General features: G+C 37.7%; 1 long non-coding RNA gene across 6 annotated transcripts in view; it reads right to left on the reverse strand.

Moving 5' to 3' along the window:
* The window catches only part of LOC102152672, a 240,956-nt gene that overhangs the window by 82,509 nt on the left and 134,002 nt on the right, over positions 1 to 24,445 (reverse strand). For 4 of the 6 annotated variants that reach the window (XR_005355124.1, XR_005355131.1, XR_005355130.1 and 1 more), the window contains one exon: positions 17,198 to 17,633. The exons of the other annotated variants lie outside the window; for them this stretch is intronic. This is a non-coding gene — a long non-coding RNA (uncharacterized LOC102152672). Of the gene's footprint in view, positions 1 to 17,197; positions 17,634 to 24,445 lie in introns of those variants that run through there. 6 annotated transcript variants of the gene reach the window in all.

Raw genomic sequence — 24,445 nt, forward strand, 5'->3', positions numbered from 1 at the left:
TCCTTTGTTCCTCAGATCATCTAACACCAGTTTTCAAGAGAGAGTGTCATGTCATGAAAGGAACCCTAAATTAAGACTCAGAAATCTCTCCTCATTCAAAGCTTGGCTTGCCATATGCTGGCCATGTGACCTTCAGTGACTTCTCCATCTGTAAATTTGGTGTTTTAGCTCAGGTTGCTATAACAAAATACTATAAACAGGGTAGCTTATGTAAACATAAATTTACTTTTCATAGTTCCTTCCAGATGCTGCAGGTCTGAAATCAGAGTGCCAGCATAGTCCGGTTCTGGGGAGAACTCTTTTCCAGGCTACAGACTGCTGACTTCTCATCGTACCCTCCCATGGTGGAGAGCACAGATGGGAAGCAAGCTGTCTTGTGACTTTCATTAGGGCATTAATCCATTCATGAGGGCTCCATCCTTATGACCTCATCTAATCCTCATTACCTCCCAATACCATCACATTGGGGAGGAGGGGGTTCAACATATGAATTGGGAGGAGGGGACACAAACATTCAATCCATAATGGCTGGGATAGCAAAAAAAAAAAAAAAATACCTCCCAGCCAATCTCATGTGGTGGCTGTGATGAGCAAATGGGATACGTATATCAAAACACAGCACTGCAAGCAGAGAATGGATTCCAGTGGGTTTGTGTCCTGACTGCCTGCCATTCTATCCTCTTTGCTTCAAGTCTACTCCAGAATCTGCTAAAGCAAGAGAGGAGTCACAGGTGAGATAGGGGCAGTAGAGGGTGGGGGTGGGGGGGTAGAATATCTAAAGAAACCTCTTCAGGAAGAATAAAAACATAAATAGCAAGTAGCACTCAGGCAATGTGTTGATTGAAATGAATATCAGCTTGAGTTCTCTTAGCAAGTCCTAGAGACACATTCACAGGGAGAACGGGAGTTAAAGATGGCATGCTCTAGCTAGCACATTTCAGTAGGTTTAACACAACAAACCCAAAGGAAACAAACCAGCCCCAAAGGGGACTGAGCTCATAGTTCTCCATCCCCGTGACTGACAGTTAATACTCAATATGGCAAACTGCTGGAGGATATCCAGCAATTCTATCCTGTCTCCGGCGGAGGATTCAGATCTGACAGGTCAAATGAAACAAAATCATCCTTTACTCCTCCCTGATCAAGTTTTCCAGAGAAACTGGTGAGAGAACAAAAACAAATCCCTAGAATAATCTTTCTCACAGAATCCTTTTCAAGCCTGTAACTAAACTAAAACAAAAACCAATAAAAAAAAAAAAAGCTAAAAGTTTTTTACATTTTAGTTGAATCAGGATTCATGTTATAACCTAGATAAGAGGTTCTTATATTTTTTTCCTTTTTCCTTAAGACACTATTAAAATGAGACTCTTAATATCCTATCATAAAAAGACTTGAACAAATCTATAATTTATGTTATGACTTTTGAGAGATTTTACCTGAAGGAAGTGCCAAGCCTATCAGAGCTCTATAGAGCTCTCCTTGAAAATGCTTTCCATTACTAATAGACAGAACCTTTTTTTCTTATTATTTATACAAGAGCTTCTTTGATTTTCTGTGTGTGACACTTTGGGATGAAAAACTGGTGACTGCATTAATTAAAAACAAAGTTCCTGCAAGCAGAACTCAATGTAAGCCTGCAGCCTGCCAAGCACGGCCCAGAACTCAGGTTTCAGTCATTTGTTCTGATGCAAGCTTAAGTCACTGATTAGAACCATTAATTGGTGAGTAAGATGAAGCAGTTAAGTGCTGAGCAGTAGAAATAGACTTAGGTGGCAATTTGATCAGTTATCTCAAAAGCTAAAGAGAAAAGAATTGTCTCCACCTACCTCCTGCCACCTCCTGCTTTCTTTTCCTCTTCTTCCCTACCTCAAAGGGCTGGATCAGACTCAAGAAAGAAGGAAGAACGAAGGATGGGGCTTCTGCCTCATAGGCCCTAGGAAGAGCCTGTCCTCCACTTCGTGTAACTTGGAGGAATTCTAGGTGCCTGCGAGACACGCATTATCTGGATGCAAATCATGATCAAGAAATCCTATCTTCTCCTCCCTGGGAAAACCACTGGTCGGTAAATGGTAATACCCTTGTAAAAAAGACATACACACACTTTCAGTTGTGTTTTCCCATTGGAACCACACAACATTCTTGAAAGGTCAATATGGAACTTTTGTAGTTTCAAGAATGAAGGATGGTGGGTTTGTGCAAGATTCCCTCATTGGAGAAAGAAAATATTCAATTGCTAGAACTGGGAAAACAGAGTCTTTTTTTTATTTCAAAGTCTGTGCTCTCTCTTACTTTTCTACCTCTTTTAAATGAGTAACTATTATAGGTAAGGAAAAAATGCATACTAGGCTAGGGGAGGAGGGAAACAGTACATTGTTCCTAATGGTTCAGAGTTTCAGTTTTGTAAGATGAAGAGTTGAGAGATAGATGTTGATGATGATTACACAACAATGTGAAAGTGCTATCGACACTGAACTGTAAACTTAAGAATGGTTAGGAGGGTAAATGTAATATTATGTGCTTTTCTTAATCACAATTTAAATCATACTAAACAAAGTTTTAAATATTTTTTAAGAACTAACATTTTGTGAAAGAGCATACAGGGTACCAAAACTGGGTTTCATTGGTAAAACTAGTGACTTTTAAGTAACTGATGAATATTAGAAATTGTCTTTCATTGGTAAAATTAAAAATATTCAGGGTACTTGGATTCACTAAAAATGTTTAGAAACACTTTTCTCCTTGTATAAAGTGGGCAGAGCCAAGCACAGGGCCTGCACAAGGTGCCCCTAAGGAATACATCTGAGGCCAGACAAGGTCAGTGTAAGGTGTGGCCCAGGGCTTGATGCTCAGTAGAAGGCACAGAATCCACCTCAAGGCTGCTTGACAGACCCTTTGTGGTTGGAATCTCTAAAAGGCCAGGCATTGGGCCTTCACTGAGTTGCAGAACAGGTTTACAAACTGTTTTGTGCCTACTTGGGATGAGTATTTGGCTAATAAATGTTTGTATGGAAGTGTCAGTTCATTATAACCTGATTGAGAGGGCCACCTGGGTGGCTCAGTGGTGGAGCGCCTGCCTTTGGCTCAGGGCATGATCCCGGGGTCCAGAGATTGAGTCTGACATTGGGCTCCCCTCAGGGAGCCTGCTTCTCCCTCTGCCTATGTCTGTGCCTCTCTCTCTCTCTGTCTCTTGTGAATAAATTAAAAAATATTTTTTAAAATTTTTTTTTTAATTTAAAAAAAAACCTGATAGAGAAGATGTGAGGGAGTAGCCACCCCTAACACCTCCAACTCAGTGGTTCTTTACCAAAATGAAGCTAAAAACTGTAGAGGGACAGATACACTATGAAGCTAAATACACTTCAGCCTGAAGGTCACTCATTGTGTGGAGGGGCTCTGTATCTCATTTGCTGGTCACAGTTGAGGTTATTACCTTAAAAAACAGCCCCCTTGGAAGAATACTTGGCTAGGTCTCTGACTGCAGAATGACTAGTCAGTTCCAAGGCAGTTTATCTGGACGTAGCATCTGCTTGCTTTCCCCTTCTCTCTCCCTTGGACTTCTGGGGCCAGTTTCTCTTCCCCAATACATGAGATTATTATTAAAAATGTGATCTAAATTGGAGGCAAGATCCTCTGCATTATATTTGAAGAACCATATGTCCCCTGCAGTACTAGAGAAGACATGGCTGGGAGTGGGGAAGAAGGATTCAAAAGGAGCCCTAGAATCCAGAGGTGAGACTGATGAAAGCCTTCTTGCATGAGGACTGGGAGCATGGTAGAAGAACTCAAAGGAAAACTGTCTTTAAGCACAGAAACCCCAACCACCTATGCACAACTGACATATGTCAGTCTCCTGAATGAGAAGGACCTTGAACACCCTTGGAGGCGATGAGGGTATAAAAGGAGAACCCTGTGGTAAAAACAAATCTAACCAATGGAGAGTTTCCTTATGAGTTGGACAGGGTGCTGCCATTTTTACACATAGGGTAAAATAATACAGAATGCTACAAAGAAGCATCCCTGGTCTTAGTGAAGAGATCAGAAAGTTGAGCATCCAGTTGGGGCTCAAATCTCTGTCTCATTGCTTACTAGCTGTGTTGTCTTTGGCAAAGCAGTCAACATTTTAGAGTTTCAGTTCCCTTTTCTGAAAGTGGGGGGAATAGTAGTCACTTTTTAGAATTGTTTTATGTCTTAAGTAGAAATGAAACACATGAAATGCCTGCATATAGCAGCTGCTCAATAAATACCAGTAATTACTACTGAGATGGCCTAGAACATTCTGCATTTTGGAATCTGCACCAGCAGACACTAATTAGGATAGGATCACGATGGCAACAACAACAAAAAAATCTGCTTTGCTCTCCACAATTGAGTTACACAACCCTACCATTAGGCATTATTTCACTGTATCACAAACCCAGAACTATTTTTACAGGGCTGGAAAAACTACATTAAGTATTTTAGATGAAATCTAGACCTCTATGTTTCTATTTTTAAATTGCCATACTCAAAGTTTGGAACCAAATGCGTGCATTTTTCCACCATTCAGCATTCCCGTTCCAGCTTTTACATGCCAGGATCTGCCCAAGCTTCCTGGCCATCCCCACTGCAGTCCTGTTTCTGGGTGGGCATAGATTTCAGGTTGACTTACTCATGCACTACCCCTTTCCTGTTCCCTGAGTGTGCTTGGCCACCCAAGCTTCCACAAATGGTTGCCTGGAGCCAAGCTATGACTGCCCAAGACCAAGATGCAACAAGGCAGAGACATAATAGAAAGGACTTCCTCTAACCTCCCCAACTAACTGTAAAAGGTTGAGAGAAGTCCTGACAAGCATCCCCCAGCCCTAAAGCCAGTCTACCTTCTCCCATTCCATGTCTTTCCAGAGAGAGAAAAAAGGGGAACACAGATTGTGTGATTATACTCATCTGGGTTACCCCAGCTGCTCCACTTAAAACTGTGTGATTTTGATCATACACCTTATTTGAGCCCCATTTGCCTTATTTGTAAAATGAAGAAAATGATATATATACCAGTGGGTTCCAGAGAGGATTAAACAAGCCACACTATGCCTAATAAGTACCAGGTATCTAGACAGTATAGTGTCCATTTTATTTTTTTTTTATTATTAAAAATATTCTAGGGGCACCTGGAGGGCTTAGTTGGTTAAGCAACCAACTCTTGATTTCCGCCCAGGTCATGATCTCAGGGGTTGTGAGATTAAGCCCTGCATCAGGCTCCACACCGGACATGAAGTCTACTTAAGATTCTCTCACTCTCCCCCCCACCCCCAGCACTTGCTCTTGCTTTCTCTCTATCTCTCTCTAAAAAAAGAATGTCCTAGAATTGTTGAAATCACTACATCGTACATCTGAAACTGATGTATCTTAACTATACTGAATGTTGTATCTTAACTATGCTGTATCTTAACTATACTGAAATTAACATTTTAAAAATAATTTTAAAAAGAATATTCTATACTCTTCCACAATGAGTGTCTGACTTCTCGGATTTTTTTTTTAATGTTTTTTTCTCAGATTTTTTTAAATGATGCTCTCACAACAAGCAAAGTGTCACTGGTAGTAACTCAGAAGTGTAGGAACTGCAATGGCAAAAAGCAGTGGTTTCAGGATACCCAGGGAACCATGCCCCATGAGTAGGGCATGGGAGATGAGAGAAGCAGCACAGTGGGGAGCAAGGAAGGAGCACAGGCTGGATGATGACAGAAACAGATGGCGCCTATCCTACCCTGCTGCCTGGGGTAGGTTATAGTCACTGTGACATACCAGTCAGCCGATCTTGCTCCAACAGCATGGACAAGAATGGACCACTGATTTCCATTCTAACTTGACAAGTAATAGTTGCACAACTAGCAAAACTGACTTCATAATAAAGCCCTTGGAGAAAAAAATTATTTTCTATTTTTCCCCTTTGTAAAAAATGTGTTATGTGCTATTTACCAACCCCAGGCAGTACAGTTGGTGTCACTGACACCCCATCAGGGCTACTGACAGGCCATCTGACACCCATCTGACACCCATCTGACAGGCCCCATCAGGGCTACTTTCCTTGTAGCAGCATAACGTGGTTCTTCTTCTCCCTTTGGTGCCCAAACCTCCATTCCAAACTCAAGGAAAAAGCCAAACAGCCTATATTTAATCAGAGGTAGCAACAGTAATGGGGATACGCATGGCTCACTTTTCATATTCTCTTAATTTCAAGACTATATTCTTTTCTCTCTGGCTATGTCTCTGAAATAATTTGAAAACTTATTCCTTTGCCTTTGCCTTTTCCAAGGTCAGACCTTTCCTGGCATCTGTGGAAAGCATTCATATTGAGGAAGAAGGGGATGTGCCCAGCTTCTCCTCTCTTGCCTTTGTGATTTCTTTCTGTTTGGGCCACATAGGGCTTTGCAGGAGAGCAGAGATTTTTTTTTTTTTAACTTCATCCATTGAATATTCATCAAGTGATGGATTCTACCTCAACGATCAGCCAAGGGAATAAAAATAGTTTGCAGCCAGCTCTCTGCCACAGATAGAGTGTAAAACCATTGTAAGGTAGAGTTTTTCCTACCAGGTGAGGTTACGACAAGCAGCTGTGATTTCCCCAGACATAGCCCTGTGCTCAGAGCAGATGCCTGTCAAACCAGCCCCCAGTAAGTGGCAAGAGTGATCTCACTTCCTTTCCCTAAAGGTAACTGTCCTCATTACTCTCATTACTGAGCTGAGTGAACCTTGGGTGCGTAATAGAATTTTCTTTAAAATATTCATCATCTGACAGCTGATATTTCAGCCATATTTCCTTGAAAACTACATTGGGAGAGGAAGCCTGAGCAGCAGTGCTCAATTAACTTACTATTTTGCTCACCTTCTGAAACTACTTTTCAAGCCCAAGTTATTAAAAATTCATGGGACCATGTAACATGTTACTCTCCTGTGAGCTCTCTGAGCAGGACAGAGGTGGCCACTGATGCACAAGCTGCCCTTCCTGCATACACTGCAGCAGCTGGAGAAACTGGTGCTTCTCCTGCCAGGGATAAATGGAACCCCTCCCTGCCTTTTCCCCTTTGTCCCCACAAGTGCATCACTTTGTGCAAGAGGAATCAAAACTCTTTTCCAAGCCTTTTATGAGTCTTCCAAATGAGCAGACCAGCCTTTTCTTGGTTTCCAGATAAAGAGGAAGCCATGGATACACAAGAACACATTTGCAACACAGTACGTAGGAAAAGTTGTAGACAGACAGACATACACATGCCAGTTTTGTCACATATTTCTGAGCCTCAGTTTCCAGATCTGTAAAATACACGCAGAATTATGGTGCAGTAATTGGCAATAGCACAGAGAATATGCATTGAACAGTTCATGACACATCACTGGTATAGAATAAAAGCCTTTCCTCATCATGGGGGCAGTACTCAATGGCATCTACACGACATACATCACGCTGTAACACTACTGACTGCCAACTTGTCTGCCTCTCCAACAAGGGACAAGATCCCTGAGCCCAGGGCTCATGCCCTCTTCACCTCTAACCTCAGTGTTCAACATTGTCTGATACAGAAAAGCTACTCAATGAAAGTTTTACAACATAATTATGATTATTCTAATTATTAATTAATTAATATAATAATTACATATAATTAGTGTAATGATGCATTGTAATTATTATTGATATAACTTTTGAATATATAATATTCAATAAATATAAAATTATACATAACAATATATAAGAATAATATATAAAACTATAAAGTGAACACAAATTAGTTATTACCAAATAATTTTCAAGCAAAATTTTGCTTGAAAACTGACCAAATAGGTTATACTTCTGATTACTGTTGCTGCCAGGTCCTAGGCAAGCAGAAATTTTACTTCAGAAGAGAGCAAGTGAAAACAAAAACTGGCCTTTTGGACATTGTCTAAAACAAGCTTGATAATTGCATCCTCGTTGCTAATGGACATTTGCCCATAGCCCCTAAGCTATGAAAATTTGAAATTTTTCAGTTTGTTTGTCATTTCTCAGTTTGCTGAGGTTCAGTTTTGTCTCCACATCCAAATATTCAGACCCTTATTCAAACCAATCCAAACCACTCTGGTCTTGAAATAGGACTTGAAATCTAGCCAGCCTGGGGTTTTATGCAATATTTCCAGTACTTCTGCTTTCAAAACAAGTTGGTGGAAAGAAAACACTAGACAAGCCATACTGTGGTATTCCAGAGCTTTCCCAGTTCAGCCTGGAAATTTTGGTGTTCTTCAGAGAATTGTGATATACAACCAAGAAAAATAAAAATAATACTACCTTACATTTGTATAATATTCGATGGTCTATGTGGAGCTAATGTTTATTTCGCCCACTGCATTTCACAGATAATATCTGTAGAATCCTCCAAACAACCCAGTGAAAAAGGTATTTTTCCTTTTCACAGAGGATCTTTTTAACAGGGAATTAAGTACCAAGCCCAGGTTCTTGGTTTTCTTAAAGCTTCCACATCATTATCTTATTCAGTCATCTGGGAATGAGGGACAGCAGGTAATGTGAGCTTCTGCATGGGTCAGAAAGGCGACTTTCCCAGCATCACACAATCAAAAAAAAAAAAAAAAAAAAAAAAAGGCAGAGTGATGGCTAGATGGCTAAAAGTCAGAGATGTAGAGATGTGACTGACTCCCCAGTCTGTGCTTCTACATATCACCATATCACATGTACTCTGTGTATAAACACTGCTACACTGTAACTGCCATCACAATACTTGTGTCTCTTTTTAATTATTTGTAGAAGTACAGGTGTGCTGTATAGAACTAAAAGAAGTAGCCCAGGGCAGCCCCGGTGGCGCTGGGGTTTGGCGCCGCCTGCAGCCTGGGGTGTCATCCTGGAGACCTGGGATGGAGTCCCACATCGGGCTCCCTGCAAGGAGCCTGCTTCTTCCTCTCCCTCTGCCTGTGTCTCTGCCTCTCTCTCTGTATGTCTATGAATAAATAAATAAAATCTTTAAAAAAAAAAAAAAGAAGTAGCCCAGGTTTAAGTCAACTACTGGTGTGTTCCAAGGCAATGACTATAGCATTTTGTCCCCACCACACAGTGAAACAAGAGTTCAGCAATGTAGATACTAGGTCTACACCCCCAAACTGGATAATGAATAACAGTTTATATTGGCTACAACTTAAACAAATTAATAAGGACTGAAAGGTTGCTAGAATCCAGGCTTCAGTAAGTCTAACATTTTTTTCAAAGACAAGATAGGGTAGTTGTTAGTCACAGTCTCTAGATTCAGACTTCCTGGATCTAATCCTTTCATCTATTCACTGGTTCAGATATTGCTTAGGGGGTGGAGAGGTGCAGTATTTAAAGTCTGCAAGTCTCTATTTTCTCGTCTGTAAAGTAGGGATACTAATGTCGCCTACCTTGTGTAGTTATCTTCACTTTCTCTTGACTCCTATAGCTTATAACTACAGTTCACTTGAAATGTCTCATATTTAGTCTTCATTGTTGATCAAAATATTATGTATGGCTCCATCATATTTATTCTATTCTTCGCTTTGCTTTTTTTATTGTGGTAAAATACACATACAATTTACCATTTTCACCATTTTTAAAAAATTTTTATTTATTTATGATAGTCACAGAGAGAGAGAGAGAGAGAGGCAGAGACACAGGCAGAGGGAGAAGCAGGCTCCACGCACCGGGAGCCCAACGTGGGATTCGATCCCGGGTCTCCAGGATCGCGCCCTGGGCCAAAGGCAGGCGCCAAACCGCTGTACCACCCAGAAATCCCATTTTCACCATTTTTAAGTGCACAGTTCACTGGTTATTAAATCCATTCACATGTGCAACAATCACTACCATCCATTCCATAACTTTTTTCATCTTTTAAAACTGAAACCCTATGGAACAATAATTCTCCTTTACCCCCTCCCCAACCAGTCTATGTCAGCCACCATTATACTATGTACATTGTGATTTTGACTACTCTAAGTACCTCATGAAAGGGCAATCACACAGTATTTGTCTTTTCGTGACTGACTTATTCACTTAACATCATGTCTTCAAGGTTCATCCGTGTTGTTGCGTACATCACAATTTCCTTCCTTTTTAAAAGCTGGAATCATATTCCATTGTATATACATACATCCATTCATTTTGTTTACCCATTCATCTGTCAATGGACTTGAGTTGCTACTGTGAATAATGCTGTGATGATCATGAATGTACAAATATCTCTTCAATATCCTGCTTTCAATTATTTTGGTTATATATCCAGAAGTGGGAATGCTGGATCATATAGCAATTCCATTTTTAATTTTTTGAGGAAAACGTACTGTTTTCTGCAGCAGCTGTACCATTTTACATTCCCACCAACAATTCACAAAGGTTCCAATTTCTCCACATACTTGCCAACATCTGTTTTCTGTTTGTTTTGATAATAGTCATCCCAGTGAGTGTGAGATAGTATCTTGTTTTTTACATTTCTGTAATGATAGTGATGTTGAGCATCTTTTCTTGTGCTATTGGCCATTCATACAAAGAAATATTTATTGAAATCCTTTGCCCATTTTAAATTCTGGTTGTTTACTTTATGTTGCTGAGCTTCGGCAGTTCTGTATATAATCTGGATATTAATCCCTTATCAGATATATGATTTATAAGTATTTTCTCCCATTCTGTGGTTTGCCTTTTAATAGTGCTGGATATGGATAGTGTCTTATAGTTTTTAATTTTTATAAAGTCCAGTTGGTCTACTTTTTCTTTTTCTATCTGGGCCTTTAACATCATATCTAAGAAATCATTGCCAAATCCAATGTTATAAAGCTTTTGTCCTACGTTTTCTTGTTTTGGGTCTTATATTTAGGTCCTTATCCACTCTGAGTTAATTTTTTATATGGTATAAGGTAGGCATGCAATTTCATTCTTTTGCACATGGATATTTAGTTTTCCAAGTACCAATCATTAACATGACTGTTCTTCCCTCACTGATTGGTTTTAGCACCATTGTCAAAAAATATTTGACCGTATGTAAGAGTTTATTTCTTGGCTCTCTATTCTATTCCATTGGTCTATATGTCTGTCTTTATGCTAATGCAGCACTATTTTGATTGCTGTAGTTTTGCAATAAGTTTTGAAATCAGGAAGTATGAGCTCTCCGGTTTTGTTCTTCTCTATCAAGATTGTTTTGGCTATTTGGGATCCCTTGAGATTCCCTATGAATTTTAAGATGAGTTTTTCTATTTCAGCAAAAAAAAATGTCATTGGGATTTTGATAGGAATTGTATTGAATCTATAGATTGCTTTGTGTAATGTTGACATTCTAATATTATCTTCCAATCTATGAACATGAAATGTGTTTTTATTTACATCTTTTATTTCTGTCAGTAATGTTTTGTAGATTTCGTTATACAAGTATTTTACCCCTTTGGTTAAGTTAATTCCTGAGTGTTTTCTTCTCTCTGAAGCTATTATAAATGGAGTTGGTTTTATAATTTTCTTTTTCAGATTATTCATTGTGTATAGAAATATAACTGATTTGGGCAAGGTGAGTTTGTGTCATTCTACTTTGCTGAATTCATTTGTTAGTTCTAATAGCTTTAGGGGTTTCTACATATAAAATTATAGGTCTGCAAATAAAGATAATTTTACTCTTCTCTTTCCAATTTGGATGTTTTTTATTTATTTTATTTGTGTAATTGCTCTAGCTAGAAATTCTAGTACTATGTTGAATAGAAGTGATAAAAATGGGAATTCTTGCTTTGTTCCCAATCTTGGAAGACATGCTTTTAGTCTTTCACCATTGAGTATGATATTCACTACGGGTTTTTCATATATGGCTTTTATTATATGGAGGTAGTTTCCTTCTATTCCTTATTTGTTGAGTGTTTATCATGAAAGGGTAGTGAATTTTGTCAAATGATTTTTCTGTAGTAAGATGATGCTGTGGGTTTTTTTCCCTTCATTCTGTTGATATGGTGAATTACGTTATCGGTTTATAGATGTTGAATCATTCTTGCATTCCAGGAATAAATCTCATGTGGTCATGGTATATCACCTATTTAATATGCTGCTAAATTCTGTTTACTAGTATTTTGTTGAAAATTTTTACTAGTATTTTGCTTGAAATATTTTGTACGAATGGTCTGTAGTTTTCTTTTTTGTAGTATCTGGCTTTGGTACCAGGCCAATGCTGGCTTCATAGAATGAGTTAACAAATTGTTCCTTCCTCTTTAAATTCGAGAAAAGTTTGAGGAGGGTTGGTGTTAATTCTTTAAATATTTGGTAGAGTTCACCAGTGAAGCTCAGATCCATGGCTGTCTTTGTTGGGAGATTTCTAATTACTGATTCAATATCCTTACTAGTTATAGGTCTATTCAGATTTGCTATTTCTTTGTGTCTTGGTGGGTTTTGCATTTCTAGGAATTTGCCCCTTCAACTAGGTCATCATACAATTGTTCATTATACTCTCTTATATTCATTTTTATATCTGTAGAATCAGTAAAAATGTCCCACTTTCATTTCTGATTTTAGTAATTTGAGTCTTTTTTTTTGTACATATAGCTGAAGATTTGCCAATTTTGTTGGCCTTTTCAAAGAACCAACTTTTTGTTTTACTGATTTTCTCTGTTATTTTCTATTTTCTATTTTGTTTATCTCTACTCTAATGTTTATCATTTCCTCCTTCTACCAGCTTTGGGTTTAGTTTGTTCTTCTTTTCCTAGTTCCTTAAGTTATAAAGTTAGGTTGTTGATTTGAGATCTTTGTTTTTTAATTCAAGTGTTAAAGCTATAAATTTCCCCCTTGGCACTGCTTTTGCTGTGTCACATAAGTTTTGGTATGTTGTGTTTTTGTTTTCATTCTATCCCTAAGTATTATTTAATTACCCTTTTCTTCTTTTAACCATTGGTTATTTGAAAATGTGTTACTTCCAAGTTTTGTGAATTTTCCAGGTTTATTTTTATTACGATTTCCAACTTCATCTTGTGATCAGATACACTTTCTGTATCTATCTTTGTAAATCTATTGAGATTTAATTGATGGCCTAACATAATACCTATCCTAGAAAATGTCCATGTACATCAGAGAAGAATGTGTACTCTATTTTTGCTATGTAGCATTCTGTGCATAGCTGTTAGATTTAGTTGGTTTATTATGTTTTTAAGTCCTCTATTTCCTTACTTTTCATCTGTCTGATTGCTATATCTACTATTGAGTAGAATATTGAAATCACCAACTATTATTATAAAACTGTCTATTTCTCCCATCAGTTCTGTCAGTTTTTGCTTCAGACATTTCTACAGTCTGTCATTAAGTGTTTAATGTTTATATTTGTTATAGCCTCTTGCTGTATTGAATCTTTTATTAACATACTGTGTTTTGTCTCTTGTAATCTTTTTTTATTTAAAGTCTATTTTGCCTGATATCAGTATAGCAACCTCTACTCTCTTTTGCTTACTATTTGCAGGGAATCTCTTTTTTCACCGTTTCACTTTCAATTTTTTTATGTCTTTGGATCTTTTATAGTCAGCATATAGTTGGATCATGTATTTTTATCCATTTTGCCCACTTTTGTCTTTTGATTAGAGAGTTTAATTTATTTATATTTAAGTAGTTAGTGATAGGTACCTTCATTTGTTGTTTTCATTTTCTATATACCTTAAAGCTTTTTTTGTCCCTCATTCCCTGCATTTGTCTTGTATCTAGTTGATTTTTTATAGTGAAATGTTTAAATTCCTTTCTCATTTCCTCTTGCATATATTCTATAGCTGTTTTCCTTGTAGTTACCATGGGGATTACTTTTAACATCTTAAAGTTGTAAAACTCTCATTTAATTTTAGAACTGTTTAACTTCAATAATACAAAAACTCTGCTCCTTTACCACTCTGTCTCTAATCCGTTCCATTGTTGATGTCCCAAAATTACATCTTTATGCATCATGTGCCTAAAAACATAAACCAATAATTCCCTTTTTTTAAGATTTTATTATTTTATTCATGAGTGACAGAGAGAGAGAGAGAGAGAGAGAGAGGCAGAGACACAGGCAGAGGGAGAAACAGGCTCCATGCAGGGAGCCTGATGTGGGACTCAATCCTGGGTCTCTAGGATCAGGCCCTGGGCTGAAGGCGGTGCTAAACCTCTGAGCCACCTGGGCTGTCCCCCAATAATTCTTCTAGATGTATTAGCCTCTTAAATTATGTAGAAAACAAGATTAGGAGTTACAAAGTACAGTAATCCTGGCTTTTACATTAATAATTGTTCTTATGCTTTAAATTTATTAGTCTCTTAAATCATGTAGAAAACCAAAAGCTGTTATAAACTGTTGCTACAATAATAGTATTTTTTATAATCATGCATATATTTACCTTTTTTGAGATCTTTATTTCTCCATATAACTTCAAGCTACTGTAGAGCATCCTTTCACTTCAGTTTATAGAACCTCCTTTTTTCAGGGCAACTCTAATTGTCACAAACTCCCTCAACTTCCTTTATCTGGGGATGTCTTTAATTTCTCCCTCACTTTTGAAGAGTAGTTTTACCAGATATAGGAATTTTGGTCCACAGTTTCTTTTTCCTTTTAGCACTCTGCCTATACTATTTCACTGTCTTCTGGTCTCCAAAGATTCTAATGAGAAATCTGCTAATAATCTTATTGTGGATACCTTGTATGTGACAATGTTTCTTGCTGTTTTCTGCTTTTGCTTTTGAAAGTCTGATTATAATGTGGGTTTCTTTAAGTTCATCTTACCTAGAGTCCATTGAGCTTCTTGGATGTTAATATCTTTCATCAAATTTAGGAAATTTTCAGCCATTATTTCTCTAAATATTCTGTCCCTTTCTCTCTCTCTTCTCTTTTTGAGACTTCCATGATACATACAATGATGCAACCATGATGTTGGTCCACTCAATGGTGTCCCACAGGTCTTTAAGGTTCTTTTCACTTTTCATCAACCTTTTTTCTTTCTGTTCCTCAGACTTAGTAATTTCCATCGTCCTATCTTCAAATTCACTGATTCTGACTTTTGCCTGCTCAAATTTGCCTTTGAATTCCTCTAGTAAATTTTTCATTTTACTTATTGCACATTTCAGCTCCAGAATTCTTTTTGGTTTCTTTTTATGCTTTCTATCTGTTCATTAATATTTCCATTTTGTTCAGACATTATTTTCTTGATTTCCTACATACCTTCTAATTCCTTGAGCACTTCTAAGATAGTTGTTTAAAGTCTTTGTCTAGAATATCTGCCATTCAGTCCTTCAGGGACATTTTCTGTTGATATATTTTTTCCTTTGTATGGACCATACTTTCCAGTCTGTTTGTATGCCTTGTGATTTTTTACTGTTGAACATTAGACATTTGAATCTAATAATGTGGAAAATCTGGAAATAGATTCTCCCCTGTCTCCTGGGGTTTGCTAGGTTTCTTTATTGTTTTTCTTTTCGTTTCGTTGTTGTTGTTGTGTTGTTGTTGTTGTTGTAGGCTGTCTCTATGCCGAGAATCAGCCTGAAGTGTAAACTTAAGGTTTCCTCAAGTCTTTCAACTTTCCCTGGGCATATGCAGTCACTTTCTAATTTTTCCTGTATATGCAATTTTTTAAAATTTCCTACTCTTTAATATCAGGCTTCCAAAAGGAAAAAAGCAAAAAATTAAAGGGGAAGAGAAAATGACTAGCCCTTTAAATCCTCCTGGAACTCACTTCAGCCACAGGAGGGCTTGCAACAATGGGGGGAAGGAGAGGAGTGCAAAAAAATGGCTGCTAGCCTCTTTGTCTGAACCTCTGTGATCAGCAGCAGCAATTAACAATCAGAGCACAGATCCCAGATATTTGGAGAACAGGGTTGTTTTTGTTGACCCTGACTCCCATGAGCTGTGTGCAAGATGCTCTAGGAACACATGCACAGCTGCCTGCCATGTGGCTAGGGGTGAGTGATGGGTAGCTGCTACTGTGCTAAAAGCTGAAATTGATCTAAATTAACCTTAATTTACCAACCAAGTCCTGCTCTCAAAGTTCCAAGGCTGCAACAGGCTCCAGAGTTCCAAAAATGGTTACATCAGACAGATTCTAATGTGTGCAATCATTGTCTAAATGAGGAGACAGATTAATGGTGCTTCCTACTCAGCCATATTGAGTCCTCTCCCATGTTTATTCTTTGATTATCTCCTTGATAAATTATAAGCTGGGAGGGTGACAGACATCGTCCATCTTATTACCATTTGACCTATCAGAATAGCACCTGGCACATACTAGATGCTTGCTCAGTGTATTACCTATCTGTTGTTCAATAACAAATCACCCCAAAAATTGCTTGCTGAAAAGAAAAATAATAACTGATTGCTTTTCACAGTTTCTATGAGTCAGAAATTCAGGAACAGGTCATCTGGTTCTGGCTCAAGATCTCTTGAAAGGTTACAATGGTGTTGACCAGGATCACAGGGATTTGAAGTTTCCTAGGGCTGGAGGATCCACTTAGGACATGGCTCACTCACCTGGTGGGCAAGTTAGCACTGGCTCCTGGTAGAGGTCTCACTGCTTCCCATTTGGGCATTCCCAGAGGGCTGATCAAGTATTAACCTAGCAGAATTCTGGCTCCCTCCAAAGAGAGCAATCCAAAGACCAAGGCAGAAGTTGCACTGTCTTGTATGATGTAGTTTCAGAAGTTATTCAGAGAATAACTTTATCCAGTCTACGAGGCTGGCTATTATAGTAAATAGATCATTGGTTTTGGTTGAGTGTCTTCTCTTTCACTAGTTTATACGTACTTTGAAAGCAAAACTATCAAAACTTCCTTGTAGGATCTGGCACAATGCTTTGTATCTAGTAAGTGCTCAGATCTTTAAAGTATTCACAATTAATAGGAAGATATTTGCCAGTATATAATTATCAATGTTTTCATAATTAGCCAAATTATGACTTAATTTTTAGGTTTTCATTAGAGAATTATTTTACTCAGATGGATAATGTTAAAAAAAATAGAATTCCCATCTTCAAAATTCTTTGAATAATCCAGGAGTTTTGATGGACACCATCAGGTACAAGTTGCAGAGCTACTTTGTGATTTTCTTATTTAAATGTAATGTCTTCATGTTTGAGGTTTTCCTTTGCTTTTGTTGGCATAAACTGTTTCTAGACCACCAGTACCCCTAAAGACCAAAATTAATTGCTAGTTTTATATGTCTAAATGATAGGGATGCCAGACTGTTTCAGAATAAAACACATCTAAATTTAATAAAGTTCAAAGGAAGAAAATGTTTATTTATGGATTAAAGTATATAGTGATCTGTTGCTTGTAGTTATTGAAATAGTGACAGCTCTTCTTAGCAGGAGTAGGGAGGGTGAGCAGGGAAGAACATGGGAGAAAGCCCTTCTCTGATGCTGAGAGTATATCAACAATCCAGAGAGACAAATAAAAGGCCCTGGGTCTTTTGACACCAGTTGAGAACACAGATGATATACAACTGAAGTCTGAAGTAGGGAGGGGGAGGCTCTGGTAAGATGGTGGAGGTTTTGTTCTGTCAACTCATCACACATTTGCACAGGGATGTTTCACATGTCTTTAGAACAGAGCATACGTTGTCCCTTTGGGGCACAGCTTTGCTGGATGTTGAAGTCCGATGGTATCATCAAGCGTTCCCAGAGTTGTTGGAATGGAAAGTACAGAAAATCTAAAATATAAGGCCACCAAAGAGACTTATTTCCATGTCTTTTATGGCAATCACATCCCTGTGCATGCATTGCTTTTTTAAAAACACATCATTGGGTACCATGTTTGCTGGAGCAGAAAGAATGGTTATTGTAATTGAGCAGAATTCCTAAACTATTCTCTAAAGTTTTTCATCATTTCCAAAGACTTAAGAGCATCTTAACAATACTTTCCCCATTGCAAAATAGATCAATATATAATTACACTTATTTTACAGTAAGGCACTTGATTATTACATTCCTCATTTTGTTCAATGTAAATTTGTGCTAATTCTAGGATTTATGATTATTGCACAATGATTTCATAATTTAACATTGGGCTACATAATTTCTATTAACTGACTTTCAACTTTATCCAAACTCTATGTTAGCTTTCTTTGAAATGAATTGCAGTTTACATTTGGTGAAAAAAAAAAAAAAAAAAAAAACATTATATTTGGAGTCAGAAAGCCCATGTTCCAATCCCAATTTTGCTGCATATTTCCCATGTGATCATGAATATATCACTTAACTTCCCAGAGTTTCCTCTCAGTTCCATCATATGTAAAGCAAGGATAATCTTATTGCTGTTTGTATTCCATAGATTTCTGTGAAAATCAAAAGTCATTGATGTATATAAAAGCTCCTTATAACCTATGTTTTTGCAAGAGCAAGATATGTTAATATTTTTATCTTACACATAAGATATACAAGCAAATGCATCCATTAACATCCAGTGTGTCCTCTGTTTCACATTCTACCACCACCACTACCACATGTCCCCAGAAAGCTAAGTCATCATGTTAAGTGATCTATTATAATGCCTTGATTTTATAGATAGAAATTGCTCATGGGTCAAATTGTGTGACTTTCATATAGATGGTAGACTACTGATGCCCCTTCAAAGCCTTGGTCATAATACATAACTAACAATTTGAGAGGACAGGAATAATTTTCTCACAGATCCAATTTTAATCCTAAATGGCATGAAATGAGACTATTTTCTAGCCAGCCTCCTACTTTCTCCATGTTTAAATAATTTGATCAGCATTTAGATGGATTAGAAACATGTTTTTACTAATGTGAACATGAAATGGTTTCAAGAAAAAAAATTGGACCTGACATCTAATTACCATCTAAAAGAATAACTCAGTAAAAATGATGGTGAAAACAAAAATACAACTTAGGCCAAACCGTCTTCATTGTTCAAATTAAAGATACTGAATAACTACACCCTAGAAGCTAGTTTAGTTCCTTTGAGATATATTATGTAGCTAATTCACAGTGTAGACAGGCAGGAGTACTCAAGATCAACCAGTCCACAGGAATCATGGCACAGTTCTTCCATGCTCAGGACAGCCAACTGGTAATAACTGCCATTTGACATTATCCAGGCCCATTCATCTGTTCCATGATCTATGGCATGGAACAACAGGTTTTAACAGATCCAAAGCTGCTATATCAGGAAAATGTGGCCCCAACCCAGTTCCACACTGGGGTGAGAATCGCTTTCCTAACAAGAAAGTATTCAGCTGGTGCTCCTTAGCCTTCACAAGGAAATGTCAACTTTGCCACCTGTGTGTCTGGTGTGTGATGAATTAGGATGTCCCTTCAATTAGCAACAGAGGCTCTGCCCTCTAGGCACTTGCCAAAGAATACAGGTTTGAAATCTCTACTCAGTGCTGCTAAAAGCGCATGGAAAAAATATTTCAGAAAGGGATTGCTCAAAGTCCCTTAAATAGAAATATACACAATACATTCCTTTTGGAATTTGGTACCAAGAAAAAGTCTATTTCACCTGATGAATTACCACGTTTTATTTTGTCAGGAAAATAGAACTATAAAGCAAATCTATGCCTTGGCGTAGGTGTATTTAGAGCTACATTTACTATTAAATTATAAAAACTTCATCTACAATTTTTATGCCATCCCCTCTTCTTACTCTATGGTGTTTAATTTTCATTCAGATATTCCTAGGACATGTAAATGTACACACTAACACACCTATCATCATTATCATTATCATCATCACCATCATCCATGTAAGCAATTTGGGGAAGTAGATAAAATATCAATATAAATAAATTAATCTTACAAATTTAAACTTTTACCACACATGTTATAGCAAATCCTGAAAACATAAGAACAATATATACATTGTTTGGGTCAAAATTATCCTCAGTGTCTTCTAAAAACAAACCTCTACCCCTAAGTTGACTTATTCATAACTCATTACTAGCGAATCATCTCGGGAGTAACCATATCCAAGAAGCTTTTCAATTCCCCAAAGCCGGAGTTGGAGCCTCTGTCCTATTGCCAGTGCAGTTTGTCATGACCCAACCATAGTCTTTGCTGTGACTTGTGAACTTCCTGAGATCAGATCCCCAGCACCTACCAAAGGGCCTAACATATAATAATGACATTAAAAAATGTTTATGGAATAAATATGAAAATACTTACACCACTTCTCTTAATATTTTAAGAAGCAACTTTGCAAAGAAAATAATAGAGGCCAAATATTTTGTTTTTAGACTTAAATTGTAGTAAAGTATACACTGAAATAAATGAGGTCTTATATGTCATTCTCTTATTTATTTGAAAAAGGAAAATTGGCATGATTCTAAGTAGTATACTCAAAATATTTTTAATTGATGCTATTATTATACACAACTGCATTAGTAAAAAACATAAGGTAAGAGCATGTATACTCTTGGCCAAATGTAGTATAAACTCCAATGCAGAATTATCCAAGTGATCTTCATCAGAAAATCAGAAGAATTTCCGATCATTAAGAAAGCACATATAAGGGGTACCTGGGTGGCTCAGTCATTTAAGCGTCTGCCTTTGGCTCAGGTCATGATCTGGGTGGGGGTCCTGGGATCAAGCACCCTATCAGGCTCCCTGCTCAGCAGGGAATCTGCTTCTCCCTCTGCCCCTCCCCTTCTCATGTTCCCCCTCTCTCTCTCTCCTAAAAATAAATAAAATCTTAAAACTAATAAAGCACATACATGGAGCAGAAAGGCTTTGGGAGAAAAGAGGTTAATAAAATGAGAAGATGAGATACTAAGATTCATTTATTTTCCCAAACTTTTTATATTACATAGTTATAGTAGCCAAGACATGGAAACAAACTATAGGTTCACTGATGAACAAATGGAGAAAGAAAATGTGGTATATATACAGAATGGAATATTATTCAGCCTTTAAAAAGGAAATCCTGCCATTTGTGACATGAATGAACCTATAGGACACTACATTAACTGAAATAAGCAAGACACAAATAGTACATGATACCACTTTTTATGGAAACTACAATAGCGAAAATCATAGAAGCAGACAGTATAATGGTGGTTATAAGGGCCCAAAGAGAGGGGAAAATGAGGAGATATTAGTGAAAAGATACAAACTTTCAGTCATGCTAGATGAAGTTCTAGAAATCTATCTACAGCATAGTACCAATAATTAACAATGTATTATATAATTTAAAATTTGCTAAGGAGGTAGAAAAACTATTAATCACAATATTAATAGTAACAATAAATAAAGAGGGCAGGAAGAAACTTTCAGAAGTGATGAGTATATTTATAGCATAGATCATGGTGATGATTTCATGGATGTATATTTATCTCTAAACTCATCTAGTTGTAAAAAAAAAAAATAAAAACTACCTTCACCAGACAGAAATATATAAATACACAGACATCAAAGCACACTTTCTTGTTTCTTCCTGTTTATGAAAGTTCATGTTGCCATTTTTCTCACAACTATAATATTCCATTAGTTCTCATCCACATATAAGAGAAATAGAAGAGATGAAGTTTTTTCTAAAAGATTTTATTTATTTATTCATGAAAGACACAGAGAGAGAAAGGCAGAGACATAGGCAGACAGAGAAGCAGGCTCCCTGTGGGGAGCCGAATGCAGGACTTGATTCCAGGACCCCGGGGATCACGACCTGAGCCAAAGGCAGACGCTCAACTGCTGAACCACCCAGGCATCCCTAGATGAAGATTTTTCCGCCATCTTAGCTACTGCTTCATTATCGATGTGTCTATCAGATGTGCTCACCTCAACTGAGAAATGAGAGGGGACTGGAATCTGTCCTATCTGCTAAGGGACAAGAGTCAGAGCTCAGGGACAGAGAACATCACTTAACAAGAGAGAAGGAAGCAGTGACAGGAACTGGATGAGCATAAAGCCCATAGGCAGCATATCCAAAAGTCTCCCAGAGTAGCACACTGCAGAGCATGCCAAGGTCTACCTTCATATATCTTGTATAAATATGCACCGCATTTTATACAGTAGAAATATCTACTCAATGTGCTGAGGAGAGAGCACCTTTCATGTGACAGCTGTAGCTGAACTGAGTTCATGTAAATACCTAGAAGCTGAGGAGATGTGATGGGAAAATTAAGTCAAATAAATGGCAGGAAATTGTCCTCATTTTGAACTCATCTCTGAAATAAATAGGAAACACACCACTCCCCTCACACATTCCAACTCTGAACATGTTGCCTTTTCTTCTTTCTCTCTCACTGTATCTGTTTGCTTCCTTTCTGCCCCTCTCACACACCATCACCACCACTGTCAACACCACATAATACACAATTTGCAAAAAGAACTGCTTATTTTCTTCATTTCCATTCTTTTTTTATTTCCATGGAGTGTTCTATCAAATTGCCAGCAAGATTTCCTTCATTCCCCATAGGAAGAAAATGAAAACTCATGCAAGCTTGGAGAGAAACAGGAGTGGACCATAGGGTATGTATGTGTGTGTGTGCGTGTGCACACACACACGCAGGCACATTCATATACTGTGTGCACATGGGCATGTATGTATTTGTGTGTGGATATATGTGTGTGTGTAAACATGTGAATATATGTGTGTGCACATGTAGGGTGGGGCATAATCAGAAGGGAGAGAGAAAAAGAGGAATCAAGAGAGCAAGGCTGCCTATATTCCTAAGGAATTGTTGATGATAATGGAATCAACTCCTGCAGTAACCCATCCACCCACTACCAACAACAAAAACAAATTAGAATACAATTAGGGATGGAGGAATGCCCTTTTATCTAAAAAAGAGGGAAGCATAAAACAAAAAGTAAGCAAGCTAAGAAAAATAGACCTCTATCTCAATTTTTTTTTTACCAAATCCAAAATGCACTGCCTATAACATTGGCCATTTACAATGGCAATTAACATCAATCCTAGGGTCTAATTAACCTCAATCAACAAGTCTAAGTAGGTTAATTAAATAGGATTTGGCAAAGCATGAAGCACAAAAATACAGCTGTCTCATTTAAATATGATTTACTAAGGAAAATCACCATTTACCAAAGTTTTTCAATTTCTTTTGGGGCAGCAAAACATGTTTAGAGGGTGGGGTAAGGTAGAGATGTCATTCAGAGAACATCCCCTGGTCTATCTCTTTTCAGATTTTTTTGGTGCTAGCCAGTAGCACATAATTCAAATACTACCTCCAGGTTATCTGCATTTATCTCAATCTAATCTCCTTTGGAAATATAGACTCATCCTTTTGTTGTTTATTTTGTGTCTGTCCTATCCACCCCCACTCTCTTATATTATAAATTCCTTTAGAGCACCAAGCCTATTTGATTTATCCTTGTCTCTTTAAAATCATCAAGCAAAGTGCTTTGTGAGTAGTAAGTGCCCAATTAATTGTTCTTTTAATTGAATTTTCATCAAAATGCACTTTTTTTCTCACCATATCCCCAATATAATTTGAATTCCTGGACTTTAGGATAAAAGTCCAGATTCTGTGTGGGAGGATGGTGTTCCAAGCTATATTGCCTCTGTGGTCCTTTGTGCCTCATTTCACTTCCTCACATTCATTCTACCTTTGTCATTTACCATGGGATCAAAGAGGCCACTTGAGTCAAAGGTGGCATAAAGACTCTACAGGCTCTAATTTCAAAAGGACTCATTAGTACTCACATTAGGAATTCCATGAACAGAGGCCACAACTATGACCTTTACAAGGTCAAATGGGCCAACTCTTACTCTACATTGATTCTCGTCAACTAGATGAATACATGTCTTTTTTATTGTATTAGGAGCATTTCTGCCTTCTTAATCTCAAATCCAAGTAAGGCCCATCTGACAGTTGACACTCGGAAAGTGAAGGTGAGATCCTTCCTGAGTCTGAGGTCTGAGGTTACAGAATCTAGATCAGAGGGGATCCCAGTCAGTCATTTCAACCTTCTCATTTCATGGATGTCAAACTACCAAGTGGCCAGGCCACACCACCAGGACACTGACCCCAGCCTAATGCTCACTCTTTGCTCCCTGCTGCTTCTCTGGTTGGTGGGAAGCTGCTGTCACTCCCATCAGGAAGGAGAGCACAGTGTCACTCAGGCTTGCCTCAGCTCCACAGGAGACACAACTATGGAATCCCACTGAATTATGAAATATTCATCAGGGATTTGATGTTGTCAGCACCGACACTAGAGAAGGAGAGTACTATAGTATGGATTGCCCGTTCAGGGCCAGTAACTGTTGTGCTGGGCACTTAACAACCCACTTAATCTTGATAAAAACTCAAAAACATCATTTTAACTCTTATTTTCAGGTTTGAAAACTGACGCTCAATTTTTTTTTTCCAAGCCCAGATCTTAAAATACTATATGTTTAACACCAGTGGAGCTAGAAACTCATGCAAGTTAGGTTGAGAATGTTGTACACAGTCTTGTCTAACACTTTGTCTAACTCATAAGAAGCCAGTTATCCCTGACAAAATAGATGCTCTCTCTCCAATTTCTTATCATCCACTGTTTG

Source organism: Canis lupus, chromosome 2 (genome assembly GCF_011100685.1).
Source record: "Canis lupus familiaris isolate Mischka breed German Shepherd chromosome 2, alternate assembly UU_Cfam_GSD_1.0, whole genome shotgun sequence".
NCBI classification, from domain to species: Eukaryota; Metazoa; Chordata; class Mammalia; order Carnivora; family Canidae; genus Canis; species Canis lupus.